This window comes from Rhodnius prolixus, unplaced genomic scaffold, assembly GCF_049639745.1.
Source record: "Rhodnius prolixus isolate KJV_2025 unplaced genomic scaffold, Rpr scaffold_3, whole genome shotgun sequence".
NCBI lineage: Eukaryota > Metazoa > Arthropoda > Insecta > Hemiptera > Reduviidae > Rhodnius > Rhodnius prolixus.
In genome coordinates, this window is record NW_027411603.1 from 54,785,010 (window position 1) to 54,802,093 (window position 17,084).

Genomic DNA, 17,084 nt, shown 5'->3' on the forward strand with positions numbered 1-17,084 from the left:
ACTAGAATTTACACAATTATAGACAAAAGTAGTCTCTATATACAGATAAAATATTAACAAAATCTATCGAGTAGTTTTAGAGTTATTTAAACGTAATGTTTTTACTTTATAGAACGGAAACCAATTTTAACGCTAAATATCTCGTTTTCTGCTAGATAGATTTTTACTAGAATTTTCACAATTATAGACGATAGTAGTCTCCATATATAGATAAAATATTAACAAAATCTATCGAGTAGTTTTCGAGATATTTGGTGATAAAATTTTCAGTTTATTGAACGGAACCAAACTATAACCATAAATATCTCGTTTTCTGCTGGATTGATTTTTACTGAAATTTACACAATTATAGACAATAGTAGTCTCCTTATATAGATAAAATATAAACAAAATCTATCGAGTAGTTTTCGAGATATTTGAACGTAAAGTTTTTACTTTATAAAACGGTAACAAAAATTAACCCTAAATATCTCGTTTTCTGCTCGATAGATTTTTACTAGAAATTATACAACTATAGACAATAGTAGTCTCTATATACAGATAAAATATTAACAAAATCTATCGAGTAGTTTTCGAGATATTTGGTGATAAAGTTTTCAGTTTATAGAACGGAAACAAACTATAACCATAAATATCTCGTTTTCTGCTGGATTGATTTTTACTGAAATTTTCACAATTATAGACAAAAGTAGTCTCCATATACAGATAAAATATAAACAAAATCTATCGAGGTATTTTCGAGATATTTGATGATAAAGTTTTCAGTTTTTAGAACGGAAACAAACTATAACCATAAATATTTCGTTTCCTGCTAGATAGATTTTTACTAGAATTTACATAATTATAGACCATAGTAGTCTCCATATACAGATAAAATATTAACAAAATCTATCGAGGTATTTTTGAGATATTTGATGATAAAATTTTCAGTTTATTGAACGGAAACAAACTATAACCATAAATATCACGTTTTCTGCTGGATTGATTTTTACTGAAATTTACACAATTATAGACAATAGTAGTCTCCATATACAGATAAAATATAAACAAAATCTATCGAGTAGTTTTCGAGATATTTGAACGTAAAGTTTTTACTTAATAAAACGGTAACAAACATTAACCCTAAATATCTCGTTTTCTGCTCGATAGATTTTTACTAGAATTTATACACCTATAGACAATAGTAGTCTCTATATACAGATAAAATATTAACAAAATCTATCGAGTAGTTTTCGAGATATTTGGTGATAAAGTTTTCAGTTTATAGAACGGAAACAAACTATAACCATAAATATCTCGTTTTCTGCTGGATTGATTTTTACTGAAATTTACATAATTATAGACCATAGTAGTCTCCATATACAGATAAAATATTAACAAAATCTATCGAGGTATTTTCGAGGTATTTGGTGATAAAGTTTCAGTTTATAGAACGGAAACAAACTATAACCATAAATATCTCGTTTTCTGCTCGATAGATTTATACTAGAATTTACACTGCTATAGACAATAGTAGTCTCCATATACAGATAAAATATTAACAAAATCTATCGAGGTATTTTCGAGATATTTGATGATATAATTTTCATTTTATAGAACGGAAACAAACTATAACCATAAATATTTCCTTTTTCTGCTGGATTGATTTTTACTGAAATTTACACAATTATAGACAAATGTAGTCTCCAAATACAGATAAAATATTAACAAAATCTATCGAGGTATTTTCGAGATATTTGATGATAAAGTTTTCAGTTTATAGAACGGAAACAAACTATAACCATAAATATCTCGTTTTCTGCTCGATAGATTTTTACTACAATTAACACTATTATAAACAAAAGTAGTCTCTATATACAGATAATATATTAACAAAATCTATCGAGTAGTTTTCGAGTTATTTAAACGTAATTTTTTTTACTTTATAGAACGGAAACCAATTTTAACGCTAAATATCTCGTTTTCTGCTAGATAAATTTTTACTAGAATTTTCACAATTATAGACGATAGTAGTCTCCATATATAGATAAAATATTAACAAAATCTATCGAGTAGTTTTCGAGATATTTGGTGATAAAATTTTCAGTTTATTGAACGGAAACAAACTATAACCATAAATATCTCGTTTTCTGCTGGATTGATTTTTACTGAAATTTTCACAATTATAGACAATAGTAGTCTCCTTATACAGATAAAATATAAACAAAATCTATCGAGTAGTTTTCGAGATATTTGAACGTAAAGTTTTTACTTTATAAAACGGTAACAAACATTAACCCTAAATATCTCGTTTTCTGCTCGATAGATTTTTACTAGAAATTATACACCTATAGACAATAGTAGTCTCTATATACGGATAAAATATTAACAAAATCTATCGAGTAGTTTTCGAGATATTTGGTGATAAAGTTTTCAGTTTATAGAACGGAAACAAACTATAACCATAAATATCTCGTTTTCTGCTGGATTGATTTTTACTGAAATTTACACAATTATAGACAAAAGTAGTCTCCATATACAGATAAAATATAAACAAAATCTATCGAGGTATTTACGAGATATTTGATGATAAAGTTTTCAGTTTTTAGAACGGAAACAAACTATAACCATAAATATTTCGTTTCCTGCTAGATAGATTTTTACTAGAATTTACATAATTATAGACCATAGTAGTCTCCATATACAGATAAAATATTAACAAAATCTATCGAGGTATTTTCGAGATATTTGATGATAAAATTTTCAGTTTATTGAACGGAAACAAACTATAACCATAAATATCTCGTTTTCTGCTGGATTGATTTTTACTGAAATTTACACAATTATAGACAATAGTAGTTTCCATATACAGATAAAATATAAACAAAATCTATCGAGTAGTTTTCGAGATATTTGAACGTAAAATTTTTACTTTATAAAACGGTAACAAACATTAACCCTAATTATCTCGTTTTCTGCTCGATAGATTTTTACTAGAATTTATACACCTATAGACAATAGTAGTCTCTATATACAGATAAAATATTAACAAAATCTATCGAGTAGTTTTCGAGATATTTGGTGATAAAGTTTTCAGTTTATAGAACGGAAACAAACTATAACCATAAATATCTCGTTTTCTGCTGGATTGATTTTTACTGAAATTTACACAATTATAGACAAAAGTAGTCTCCATATACAGGTAAAATATTAACAAAATCTATCGAGGTATTTTCGAGATATTTGATGATAAAGTTTTCAGTTTTTAGAACGGAAACAAATTATAACCATAAATATTTCGTTTCCTGCTAGATAGATTTTTACTAGAATTTACATAATTATAGACCATAGTAGTCTCCATATACAGATAAAATATTAACAAAATCTATCGAGGTATTTTCGAGGTATTTGATGATATAATTTTCAGTTTATAGAACGGAAACCAACTATAACCATAAATATTTCGTTTTCTGCTGGATTGATTTTTACTGAAATTTACACAATTATAGACAATAGTAGTCTTCATATACAGATAAAATATAAACAAAATCTATCGAGTAGTTTTCGAGATATTTGAACGTAAAGTTTTTACTTTATAAAACGGTAACAAACATTAACCCTAAATATCTCGTTTTCTGCTCGATAGATTTTTACTAGAATTTATACACCAATAGACAATAGTAGTCTCTATATACAGATAAAATATTAACAAAATCTATCGAGTAGTTTTCGAGATATTTGGTGATAAAGTTTTCAGTTTATAGAACGGAAACAAACTATAACCATAAATATCTCGTTTTCTGCTGGATTGATTTTTACTGAAATTTACACAATTATAGACAAAAGTAGTCTCCATATACAGGTAAAATATTAACAAAATCTATCGAGGTATTTTCGAGATATTTGATGATAAAGTTTTCAGTTTTTAGAACGGAAACAAATTATAACCATAAATATTTCGTTTCCTGCTAGATAGATTTTTACTAGAATTTACATAATTATAGACAAAAGTAGTCTCCATATACAGATAAAATATAAACAAAATCTATCGAGGTATTTTCGAGATATTTGATGATAAAGTTTTCAGTTTATAGAACGGAAACAAAGTATAACCATAAATATTTCGTTTCCTGCTAGATAGATTTTTACTAGAATTTACATAATTATAGACCATAGTAGTCTCCATATACAGATAAAATATTAACAAAATCTATCGAGGTATTTTCGAGATATTTGATGATAAAATTTTCAGTTTATTGAACGGAAACAAACTATAACCATAAATATCACGTTTTCTGCTGGATTGATTTTTACTGAAATTTACACAATTATAGACAATAGTAGTCTCCATATACAGATAAAATATAAACAAAATCTATCGAGTAGTTTTCGAGATATTTGAACGTAAAGTTTTTACTTAATAAAACGGTAACAAACATTAACCCTAAATATCTCGTTTTCTGCTCGATAGATTTTTACTAGAATTTATACACCTATAGACAATAGTAGTCTCTATATACAGATAAAATATTAACAAAATCTATCGAGTAGTTTTCGAGATATTTGGTGATAAAGTTTTCAGTTTATAGAACGGAAACAAATTATAACCATAAATATCTCGTTTTCTGCTGGATTGATTTTTACTGAAATTTACATAATTATAGACCATAGTAGTCTCCATATACAGATAAAATATTAACAAAATCTATCGAGGTATTTTCGAGGTATTTGGTGATAAAGTTTCAGTTTATAGAACGGAAACAAAATATAACCATAAATATCTCGTTTTCTGCTCGATAGATTTATACTAGAATTTACACTGCTATAGACAATAGTAGTCTCCATATACAGATAAAATATTAACAAAATCTATCGAGGTATTTTCGAGATATTTGATGATATAATTTTCATTTTATAGAACGGAAACAAACTATAACCATAAATATTTCCTTTTTCTGCTGGATTGATTTTTACTGAAATTTACACAATTATAGACAAATGTAGTCTCCATATACAGATAAAATATAAACAAAATCTATCGAGGTATTTTCGAGATATTTGATGATAAAGTTTTCAGTTTATAGAACGGAAACAAACTATAACCATAAATATCTCGTTTTCTGCTCGATAGATTTTTACTAGAATTTATACACCTATAGACAATAGTAGTCTCTATATACAGATAAAATATTAACAAAATCTATCGAGTAGTTTTCGAGTTATTTAAACGTAATTTTTTTTACTTTATAGAACGGATACCAATTTTAACGCTAAATATCTCGTTTTCTGCTAGATAAATTTTTACTAGAATTTTCACAATTATAGACGATAGTAGTCTCCATATATAGATAAAATATTAACAAAATCTATCGAGTAGTTTTCGAGATATTTGGTGATGAAGTTTTCAGTTTATAGAACGGAAACAAACTATAACCATAAATATCTCGTTTTCTGCTGGATTGATTTTTACTGAAATTTACACAATTATAGACAAAAGTAGTCTCCATATACAGATAAAATATAAACAAAATCTATAGAGGTATTTACGAGATATTTGATGATAAAGTTTTCAGTTTTTAGAACGGAAACAAACTATAACCATAAATATTTCGTTTCCTGCTAGATAGATTTTTACTAGAATTTACATAATTATAGACCACAGTAGTCTCCATTTACAGATAAAATATTAACACAATCTATCGAGGTATTTTCGAGGTATTTGATGATATAATTTTCAGTTTATAGAACGGAAACCAACTATAACCATAAATATTTCGTTTTCTGCTGGATTGATTTTTACTGAAATTAACACAATTATAGACAATAGTAGTCTTCATATACAGATAAAATATAAACAAAATCTATCGAGTAGTTTTCGAGATATTTGAACGTAAAGTTTTTACTTTATAAAACGGTAACAAACATTAACCCTAAATATCTCGTTTTCTGCTCGATAGATTTTTACTAGAATTTATACACCTATAGACAATAGTAGTATCTATATACAGATAAAATATTAACAAAATCTATCGAGTAGTTTTCGAGATATTTGGTGATAAAATTTTCAGTTTATAGAACGGAAACAAACTATAACCATAAATATCTTGTTTTCTGCTGGATTGATTTTTACTGAAATTTACACAATTATAGACAAAAGTAGTCTCCATATACAGGTAAAATATTAACAAAATCTATCGAGTAGTTTTCGAGATATTTGAACGTAAAGTTTTTACTTTATAAAACGGTAACAAACATTAACCCTAAATATATAAATATTTCCTTTTTCTGCTGGATTGATTTTTACTGAAATTTACACAATTATAGACAAATGTAGTCTCCATATACAGATAAAATATTAACAAAATCTATCGAGGTATTTTCGAGATATTTGGTGATAAAGTTTTCAGTTTATAGAACGGAAACAAACTATAACCATAAATATCTCGTTTTCTGCTGGATTGATTTTTACTGAAATTTACACAATTATAGACAAAAGTAGTCTCCATATACAGGTAAAATATTAACAAAATCTATCGAGGTATTTTCGAGATATTTGATGATAAAGTTTTCAGTTTTTAGAACGGAAACAAATTATAACCATAAATATTTCGTTTCCTGCTAGATAGATTTTTACTAGAATTTACATAATTATAGACCATAGTAGTCTCCATATACAGATAAAATATTAACAAAATCTATCGAGGTATTTTCGAGGTATTTGATGGTATAATTTTCAGTTTATAGAACGGAAACCAACTATAACCATAAATATTTCGTTTTCTGCTGGATTGATTTTTACTGAAATTTACAGAATTATAGACAATAGTAGTCTTCATATACAGATAAAATATAAACAAAATCTATCGAGTAGTTTTCGAGATATTTGGTGATAAAATTTTCAGTTTATTGAACGGAAACAAACTATAACCATAAATATCTCGTTTTCTGCTGGATTGATTTTTACTGAAATTTACACAATTATAGACAATAGTAGTCTCCTTATACAGATAAAATATAAACAAAATCTATCGAGTAGTTTTCGAGATATTTGAACGTAAAGTTTTTACTTTATAAAACGGTAACAAACATTAACCCTAAATATCTCGTTTTCTGCTCGATAGATTTTTACTAGAAATTATACACCTATAGACAATAGTAGTCTCTATATACAGATAAAATATTAACAAAATCTATTGAGTAGTTTTCGAGATATTTGGTGATGAAGTTTTCAGTTTATAGAACGGAAACAAACTATAACCATAAATATCTCGTTTTCTGCTGGATTGATTTTTACTGAAATTTACACAATTATAGACAAAAGTAGTCTCCATATACAGATAAAATATAAACAAAATCTATAGAGGTATTTACGAGATATTTGATGATAAAGTTTTCAGTTTTTAGAACGGAAACAAACTATAACCATAAATATTTCGTTTCCTGCTAGATAGATTTTTACTAGAATTTACATAATTATAGACCATAGTAGTCTCCATATACAGATACAATATTAACAAAATCTATCGAGGTATTTTCGAGATATTTGATGATAAAATTTTCAGTTTATTGAACGGAAACAAACTATAACCATAAATATCTCGTTTTCTGCTGGATTGATTTTTACTGAAATTTACACAATTATAGACAATAGTAGTTTCCATATACAGATAAAATATAAACAAAATCTATCGAGTAGTTTTCGAGATATTTGAACGTAAAGTTTTTACTTTATAAAACGGTAACAAACATTAACCCTAATTATCTCGTTTTCTGCTCGATAGATTTTTACTAGAATTTATACACCTATAGACAATAGTAGTCTCTATATACAGATAAAATATTAACAAAATCTATCGAGTAGTTTTCGAGATATTTGGTGATAAAGTTTTCAGTTTATAGAACGGAAACAAACTATAACCATAAATATCTCGTTTTCTGCTGGATTGATTTTTACTGAAATTTACACAATTATAGACAAAAGTAGTCTCCATATACAGGTAAAATATTAACAAAATCTATCGAGGTATTTTCGAGATATTTGATGATAAAGTTTTCAGTTTTTAGAACGGAAACAAATTATAACCATAAATATTTCGTTTCCTGCTAGATAGATTTTTACTAGAATTTACATAATTATAGACCACAGTAGTCTCCATATACAGATAAAATATTAACAAAATCTATCGAGGTATTTTCGAGGTATTTGATGATATAATTTTCAGTTTATAGAACGGAAACCAACTATAACCATAAATATTTCGTTTTCTGCTGGATTGATTTTTACTGAAATTAACACAATTATAGACAATAGTAGTCTTCATATACAGATAAAATATAAACAAAATCTATCGAGTAGTTTTCGAGATATTTGAACGTAAAGTTTTTACTTTATAAAACGGTAACAAACATTAACCCTAAATATCTCGTTTTCTGCTCGATAGATTTTTACTAGAATTTATACACCTATAGACAATAGTAGTCTCTATATACAGATAAAATATTAACAAAATCTATCGAGTAGTTTTCGAGATATTTGGTGATAAAATTTTCAGTTTATAGAACGGAAACAAACTATAACCATAAATATCTCGTTTTCTGCTGGATTGATTTTTACTGAAATTTACACAATTATAGACAAAAGTAGTCTCCATATACAGGTAAAATATTAACAAAATCTATCGAGCTATTTTCGAGATATTTGATGATAAAGTTTTCAGTTTTTAGAACGGAAACAAATTATAACCATAAATATTTCGTTTCCTGCTAGATAGATTTTTACTAGAATTTACATAATTATAGACCATAGTAGTCTCCATATACAGATAAAATATTAACAAAATCTATCGAGGTATTTTCGAGGTATTTGATGGTATAATTTTCAGTTTATAGAACGGAAACCAACTATAACCATAAATATTTCGTTTTCTGCTGGATTGATTTTTACTGAAATTTACAGAATTATAGACAATAGTAGTCTTCATATACAGATAAAATATAAACAAAATCTATCGAGTAGTTTTCGAGATATTTGGTGATAAAATTTTCAGTTTATTGAACGGAAACAAACTATAACCATAAATATCTCGTTTTCTGCTGGATTGATTTTTACTGAAATTTACACAATTATAGACAATAGTAGTCTCCTTATACAGATAAAATATAAACAAAATCTATCGAGTAGTTTTCGAGATATTTGAACGTAAAGTTTTTACTTTATAAAACGGTAACAAACATTAACCCTAAATATCTCGTTTTCTGCTCGATAGATTTTTACTAGAAATTATACACCTATAGACAATAGTAGTCTCTATATACAGATAAAATATTAACAAAATCTATTGAGTAGTTTTCGAGATATTTGGTGATGAAGTTTTCAGTTTATAGAACGGAAACAAACTATAACCATAAATATCTCGTTTTCTGCTGGATTGATTTTTACTGAAATTTACACAATTATAGACAAAAGTAGTCTCCATATACAGATAAAATATAAACAAAATCTATAGAGGTATTTACGAGATATTTGATGATAAAGTTTTCAGTTTTTAGAACGGAAACAAACTATAACCATAAATATTTCGTTTCCTGCTAGATAGATTTTTACTAGAATTTACATAATTATAGACCATAGTAGTCTCCATATACAGATACAATATTAACAAAATCTATCGAGGTATTTTCGAGATATTTGATGATAAAATTTTCAGTTTATTGAACGGAAACAAACTATAACCATAAATATCTCGTTTTCTGCTGGATTGATTTTTACTGAAATTTACACAATTATAGACAATAGTAGTTTCCATATACAGATAAAATATAAACAAAATCTATCGAGTAGTTTTCGAGATATTTGAACGTAAAGTTTTTACTTTATAAAACGGTAACAAACATTAACCCTAATTATCTCGTTTTCTGCTCGATAGATTTTTACTAGAATTTATACACCTATAGACAATAGTAGTCTCTATATACAGATAAAATATTAACAAAATCTATCGAGTAGTTTTCGAGATATTTGGTGATAAAGTTTTCAGTTTATAGAACGGAAACAAACTATAACCATAAATATCTCGTTTTCTGCTGGATTGATTTTTACTGAAATTTACACAATTATAGACAAAAGTAGTCTCCATATACAGGTAAAATATTAACAAAATCTATCGAGGTATTTTCGAGATATTTGATGATAAAGTTTTCAGTTTTTAGAACGGAAACAAATTATAACCATAAATATTTCGTTTCCTGCTAGATAGATTTTTACTAGAATTTACATAATTATAGACCACAGTAGTCTCCATATACAGATAAAATATTAACAAAATCTATCGAGGTATTTTCGAGGTATTTGATGATATAATTTTCAGTTTATAGAACGGAAACCAACTATAACCATAAATATTTCGTTTTCTGCTGGATTGATTTTTACTGAAATTAACACAATTATAGACAATAGTAGTCTTCATATACAGATAAAATATAAACAAAATCTATCGAGTAGTTTTCGAGATATTTGAACGTAAAGTTTTTACTTTATAAAACGGTAACAAACATTAACCCTAAATATCTCGTTTTCTGCTCGATAGATTTTTACTAGAATTTATACACCTATAGACAATAGTAGTCTCTATACACAGATAAAATATTAACAAAATCTATCGAGTAGTTTTCGAGATATTTGGTGATAAAATTTTCAGTTTATAGAACGGAAACAAACTATAACCATAAATATCTTGTTTTCTGCTGGATTGATTTTTACTGAAATTTACACAATTATAGACAAAAGTAGTCTCCATATACAGGTAAAATATTAACAAAATCTATCGAGGTATTTTCGAGATATTTGATGATAAAGTTTTCAGTTTTTAGAACGGAAACAAATTATAACCATAAATATTTCGTTTCCTGCTAGATAGATTTTTACTAGAATTTACATAATTATAGACAAAAGTAGTCTCCATATACAGATAAAATATAAACAAAATCTATCGAGGTATTTTCGAGATATTTGATGATAAAGTTTTCAGTTTTTAGAACGGAAACAACGTATAACCATAAATATTTCGTTTCCTGCTAGATAGATTTTTACTAGAATTTACATAATTATAGACCATAGTAGTCTCCATATACAGATAAAATATTAACAAAATCTATCGAGGTATTTTCGAGATATTTGATGATAAAATTTTCAGTTTATTGAACGGAAACAAACTATAACCATAAATATCACGTTTTCTGCTGGATTGATTTTTACTGAAATTTACACAATTATAGACAATAGTAGTCTCCATGTCCAGATAAAATATAAACAAAATCTATCGAGTAGTTTTCGAGATATTTGAACGTAAAGTTTTTACTTAATAAAACGGTAACAAATATTAACCCTAAATATCTCGTTTTCTGCTCGATAGATTTTTACTAGAATTTATACACCTATAGACAATAGTAGTCTCTATACACAGATAAAATATTAACAAAATCTATCGAGTAGTTTTCGAGATATTTGGTGATAAAGTTTTCAGTTTATAGAACGGAAACAAACTATAACCATAAATATCTCGTTTTCTGCTGGATTGATTTTTACTGAAATTTACATAATTATAGACCATAGTAGTCTCCATATACAGATAAAATATTAACAAAATCTATCGAGGTATTTTCGAGGTATTTGGTGATAAAGATTCAGTTTATAGAACGGAAACAAACTATAACCATAAATATCTCGTTTTCTGCTCGATAGATTTATACTAGAATTTACACTGCTATAGACAATAGTAGTCTCCATATACAGATAAAATATTAACAAAATCTATCGAGGTATTTTCGAGATATTTGATGATATAATTTTCATTTTATAGAACGGAAACAAACTATAACCATAAATATTTCCTTTTTCTGCTGGATTGATTTTTACTGAAATTTACACAATTATAGACAAATGTAGTCTCCATATACAGATAAAATATTAACAAAATCTATCGAGGTATTTTCGAGATATTTGATGATAAAGTTTTCAGTTTATAGAACGGAAACAAACTATAACCATAAATATCTCGTTTTCTGCACGATAGATTTTTACTACAATTAACACTATTATAAACAAAAGTAGTCTCTATATACAGATAAAATATTAACAAAATCTATCGAGTAGTTTTCGAGTTATTTAAACGTAATTTTTTTTACTTTATAGAACGGAAACCAATTTTAACGCTAAATATCTCGTATTCTGCTAGATAAATTTTTACTAGAATTTTCACAATTATAGACGATAGTAGTCTCCATATATAGATAAAATATTAACAAAATCTATCGAGTAGTTTTCGAGATATTTGGTGATAAAATTTTCAGTTTATTGAACGGAAACAAACTATAACCATAAATATCTCGTTTTCTGCTGGATTGATTTTTACTGAAATTTTCACAATTATAGACAATAGTAGTCTCCTTATACAGATAAAATATAAACAAAATCTATCGAGTAGTTTTCGAGATATTTGAACGTAAAGTTTTTACTTTATAAAACGGTAACAAACATTAACCCTAAATATATAAATATTTCCTTTTTCTGCTGGATTGATTTTTACTGAAATTTACACAATTATAGACAAATGTAGTCTCCATATACAGATAAAATATTAACAAAATCTATCGAGGTATTTTCGAGATATTTGGTGATAAAGTTTTCAGTTTATAGAACGGAAACAAACTATAACCATAAATATCTCGTTTTCTGCTGGATTGATTTTTACTGAAATTTACACAATTATAGACAAAAGTAGTCTCCATATACAGGTAAAATATTAACAAAATCTATCGAGGTATTTTCGAGATATTTGATGATAAAGTTTTCAGTTTTTAGAACGGAAACAAATTATAACCATAAATATTTCGTTTCCTGCTAGATAGATTTTTACTAGAATTTACATAATTATAGACCATAGTAGTCTCCATATACAGATAAAATATTAACAAAATCTATCGAGGTATTTTCGAGGTATTTGATGGTATAATTTTCAGTTTATAGAACGGAAACCAACTATAACCATAAATATTTCGTTTTCTGCTGGATTGATTTTTACTGAAATTTACAGAATTATAGACAATAGTAGTCTTCATATACAGATAAAATATAAACAAAATCTATCGAGTAGTTTTCGAGATATTTGGTAATAAAATTTTCAGTTTATTGAACGGAAACAAACTATAACCATAAATATCTCGTTTTCTGCTGGATTGATTTTTACTGAAATTTACACAATTATAGACAATAGTAGTCTCCTTATACAGATAAAATATAAACAAAATCTATCGAGTAGTTTTCGAGATATTTGAACGTAAAGTTTTTACTTTATAAAACGGTAACAAACATTAACCCTAAATATCTCTTTTTCTGCTCGATAGATTTTTACTAGAAATTATACACCTATAGACAATAGTAGTCTCTATATACAGATAAAATATTAACAAAATCTATTGAGTAGTTTTCGAGATATTTGGTGATGAAGTTTTCAGTTTATAGAACGGAAACAAACTATAACCATAAATATCTCGTTTTCTGCTGGATTGATTTTTACTGAAATTTACACAATTATAGACAAAAGTAGTCTCCATATACAGATAAAATATAAACAAAATCTATAGAGGTATTTACGAGATATTTGATGATAAAGTTTTCAGTTTTTAGAACGGAAACAAACTATAACCATAAATATTTCGTTTCCTGCTAGATAGATTTTTACTAGAATTTACATAATTATAGACCATAGTAGTCTCCATATACAGATAAAATATTAACAAAATCTATCGAGGTATTTTCGAGATATTTGATGATAAAATTTTCAGTTTATTGAACGGAAACAAACTATAACCATAAATATCTCGTTTTCTGCTGGATTGATTTTTACTGAAATTTACACAATTATAGACAATAGTAGTCTCCATATACAGATAAAATATAAACAAAATCTATCGAGTAGTTTTCGAGATATTTGAACGTAAAATTTTTACTTTATAAAACGGTAACAAACATTAACCCTAAATATCTCGTTTTCTGCTCGATAGATTTTTACTAGAATTTACACACCTATAGACAATAGTAGTCTCTATATACAGATAAAATATTAACAAAATCTATCGAGTAGTTTTCGAGATATTTGATGATAAAGTTTTCAGTTTTTAGAACGGAAACAAACTATAACCATAAATATTTCGTTTTCTGCTGGATTGATTTTTACTGAAATTTACACAATTATAGACAAAAGTAGTCTCCATATACAGATAAAATATTCATAAAATCTATCGAGTAGTTTTCGAGTTATTTAAACGTAATGTTTTTACTTTATAGAACGGAAACCAATTTTAACGCTAAATATCTCGTTTTCTGCTCGATAGATTTTTACTAGAATTTTCACAATTATAGACAATAGCAGTCTCCATATATAGATAAAATATTAACAAAATCTATCGAGTAGTTTTCGAGATATTTGGTGATAAAATTTTCAGTTTATTGAACGGAAACAAACTATAACCATAAATATCTCGTTTTCTGCTGGATTGATTTTTACTGAAATTTACACAATTATAGACAATAGTAGTCTCCATATACACATAAAATATAAACAAAATCTATCGTGTAGTTTTCGAGATATTTGAACGTAAAGTTTTTACTTTATAAAACGGAAACCAATATTAACGCTAAATATCTCGTTTTCTGCTCAATAAATTTTTACTAGAATTTACCCAATTATAGACAATAGTATTCTTCATATACAGATAAAATATTAACAAAATCTATCGAGTAGTTTTCGAAATATTTGAACGTAAAGTTTTTACTTTATAAAACGGAAACCAATATTAACGCTAAATATCTCGTTTTCTGCTCGATAAATTTTTACTAGAATTTACCCAATCATAGGCAATAGTAGTCTCCATATACAGATAAAATATAAACAAAATCTATCGAGTAGTTTTCGAGATATTTGAACTTAAAGTTTTCACTTTATACAACGGAAACAAACTTTTAACCCTAAATACCTCGTTTTCTGCTGGATAGATTATTACTAGAATTTACACAATTATAGACAATAGTAGTCTCCATATACAGATAAAATATAAAGAAAATCTTTTAAGTACTTTTCGAGATATTTGACCTTAATGTTTTTAGTTTATAGAACAGAAAAAATTTTTAACCAGAAATATCACGTTTCCTGTTCGATAGATTTTTACTAGAATTTTCACAATTATAGACAATAGTAGTCTCCATATACAGATAAAATATAAACAAAATCTATCGAGGTATTTTCGAGATATTTAATGTTAAAATTTCCACTTTATACAACGGAAACAAACTTTTAACCCTAAATACCTCGTTTTCTGCTTGATAGATTATTACTAGAATTTACACAATTATAGACAATAGTAGTCTCCATATACAAATAAAATATAAACAAAATCTATCAAGTAGTTTTCGAGATATTTGAACGTAAAGTTTATACTATATAGAACGGAAACCCATTTTAATCCTAAATATCTCGTTTTCTGCTCGATAGATTTATACTAGAAATTACACAATTATAGACAATAGTAATCTCCATATACAGATAAAATATAAACAAAATCTATCGAGTAGTTTTCGAGATATTTAAACGTAAAATTTTTACTTTATAGAACGGAAACCAATGTTAACCCTAAATATGTCGTTTTCTGCTCGATAGATTTAAACCAGAAATTACACAATTATAGACAATAGCAATATCCATATACAGATAAAATATAAACAAAATCTATCGAGTAGTTTTCGAGATATTTGAACGTAAAGTTTTTACTTTATACAACGGAAACAAACATTTAACCCTAAATACCTCGTTTTCTGCTGGATAGATTTTTATTGAAATTTACACAATTATAGACAAAAGTAGTCTCCATATACAGATAAAATATTAACAAAATCTATCGAGTAGTTTTCGAGATATTTGACCTTAAAGTTTTTAGTTTATAAAACAGAAAAAATTTTTAATATAATTATCTCGTTTCCTGCTCGATAGATTTTTACTAGAATTTTCACAACTATAGACAACAGTATTCTTCATATACAGATAAAATATTAACAAAATCTATCGAGTAGTTTTCGAAATATTTGAACGTAAAGTTTTTACTTTATAAAACGGAAACCAATATTAACGCTAAATATCTCGTTTTCTGCTCGATAAATTTTTACTAGAATTTAACCAATTATAGACAATAGTAGTCTCCATATACAGATAAAATATAAACAAAATCTATCGAGTAGTTTTCGAGATATTTGAACTTAAAGTTTTCACTTTATAGAACGGTAACAAACATTAACCCTAAATATCTCGTTTTCTGCTCGATAGATTTTTACTAGAATTTATACAACTATAGACAATAGTAGTGTCTATATACAGATAAAATATTACCAAAATCTATCGAGGTATTTTCGAGATATTTGATGATATAATTTTCAGTTTATAGAACGGAAACAAACTATAACCAGAAATATCACGTTTCCTGTTCGATAGATTTTTACTAGAATTTTCACAATTATAGACAATAGTAGTCTCCATATACAGATAAAATATAAACAAAATCTATCGAGGTATTTTCGAGATATTTAATGTTAAAATTTCCACTTTATACAACGGAAACAAACTTTTAACCCTAAATACCTCGTTTTCTGCTTTATAGATTATTACTAGAATTTACACAATTATAGACAATAGTAGTCTCCATATACAGATAAAATATAAACAAAATCTATCGAGGTACTTTCGAGATATTTAATGTTAAAATTTCCACTTTATACAACGGAAACAAACTTTTAACCCTAAATACCTCGTTTTCTGCTTTATAGATTATTACTAGAATTTACACAATTATAGACAATAGTAGTCTCCATATACAGATAAAATATTAACAAAATCTATCGAGTAGTTTTCGAGATATTTGAACGTAAAGTTTATACTATATAGAACGGAAACCCATTTTAATCCTAAATATCTCGTTTTCTGCTCGATAGATTTATACTAGAAATTACACAATTATAGACAATAGTAATCTCCATATACAGATAAAATATAAACAAAATC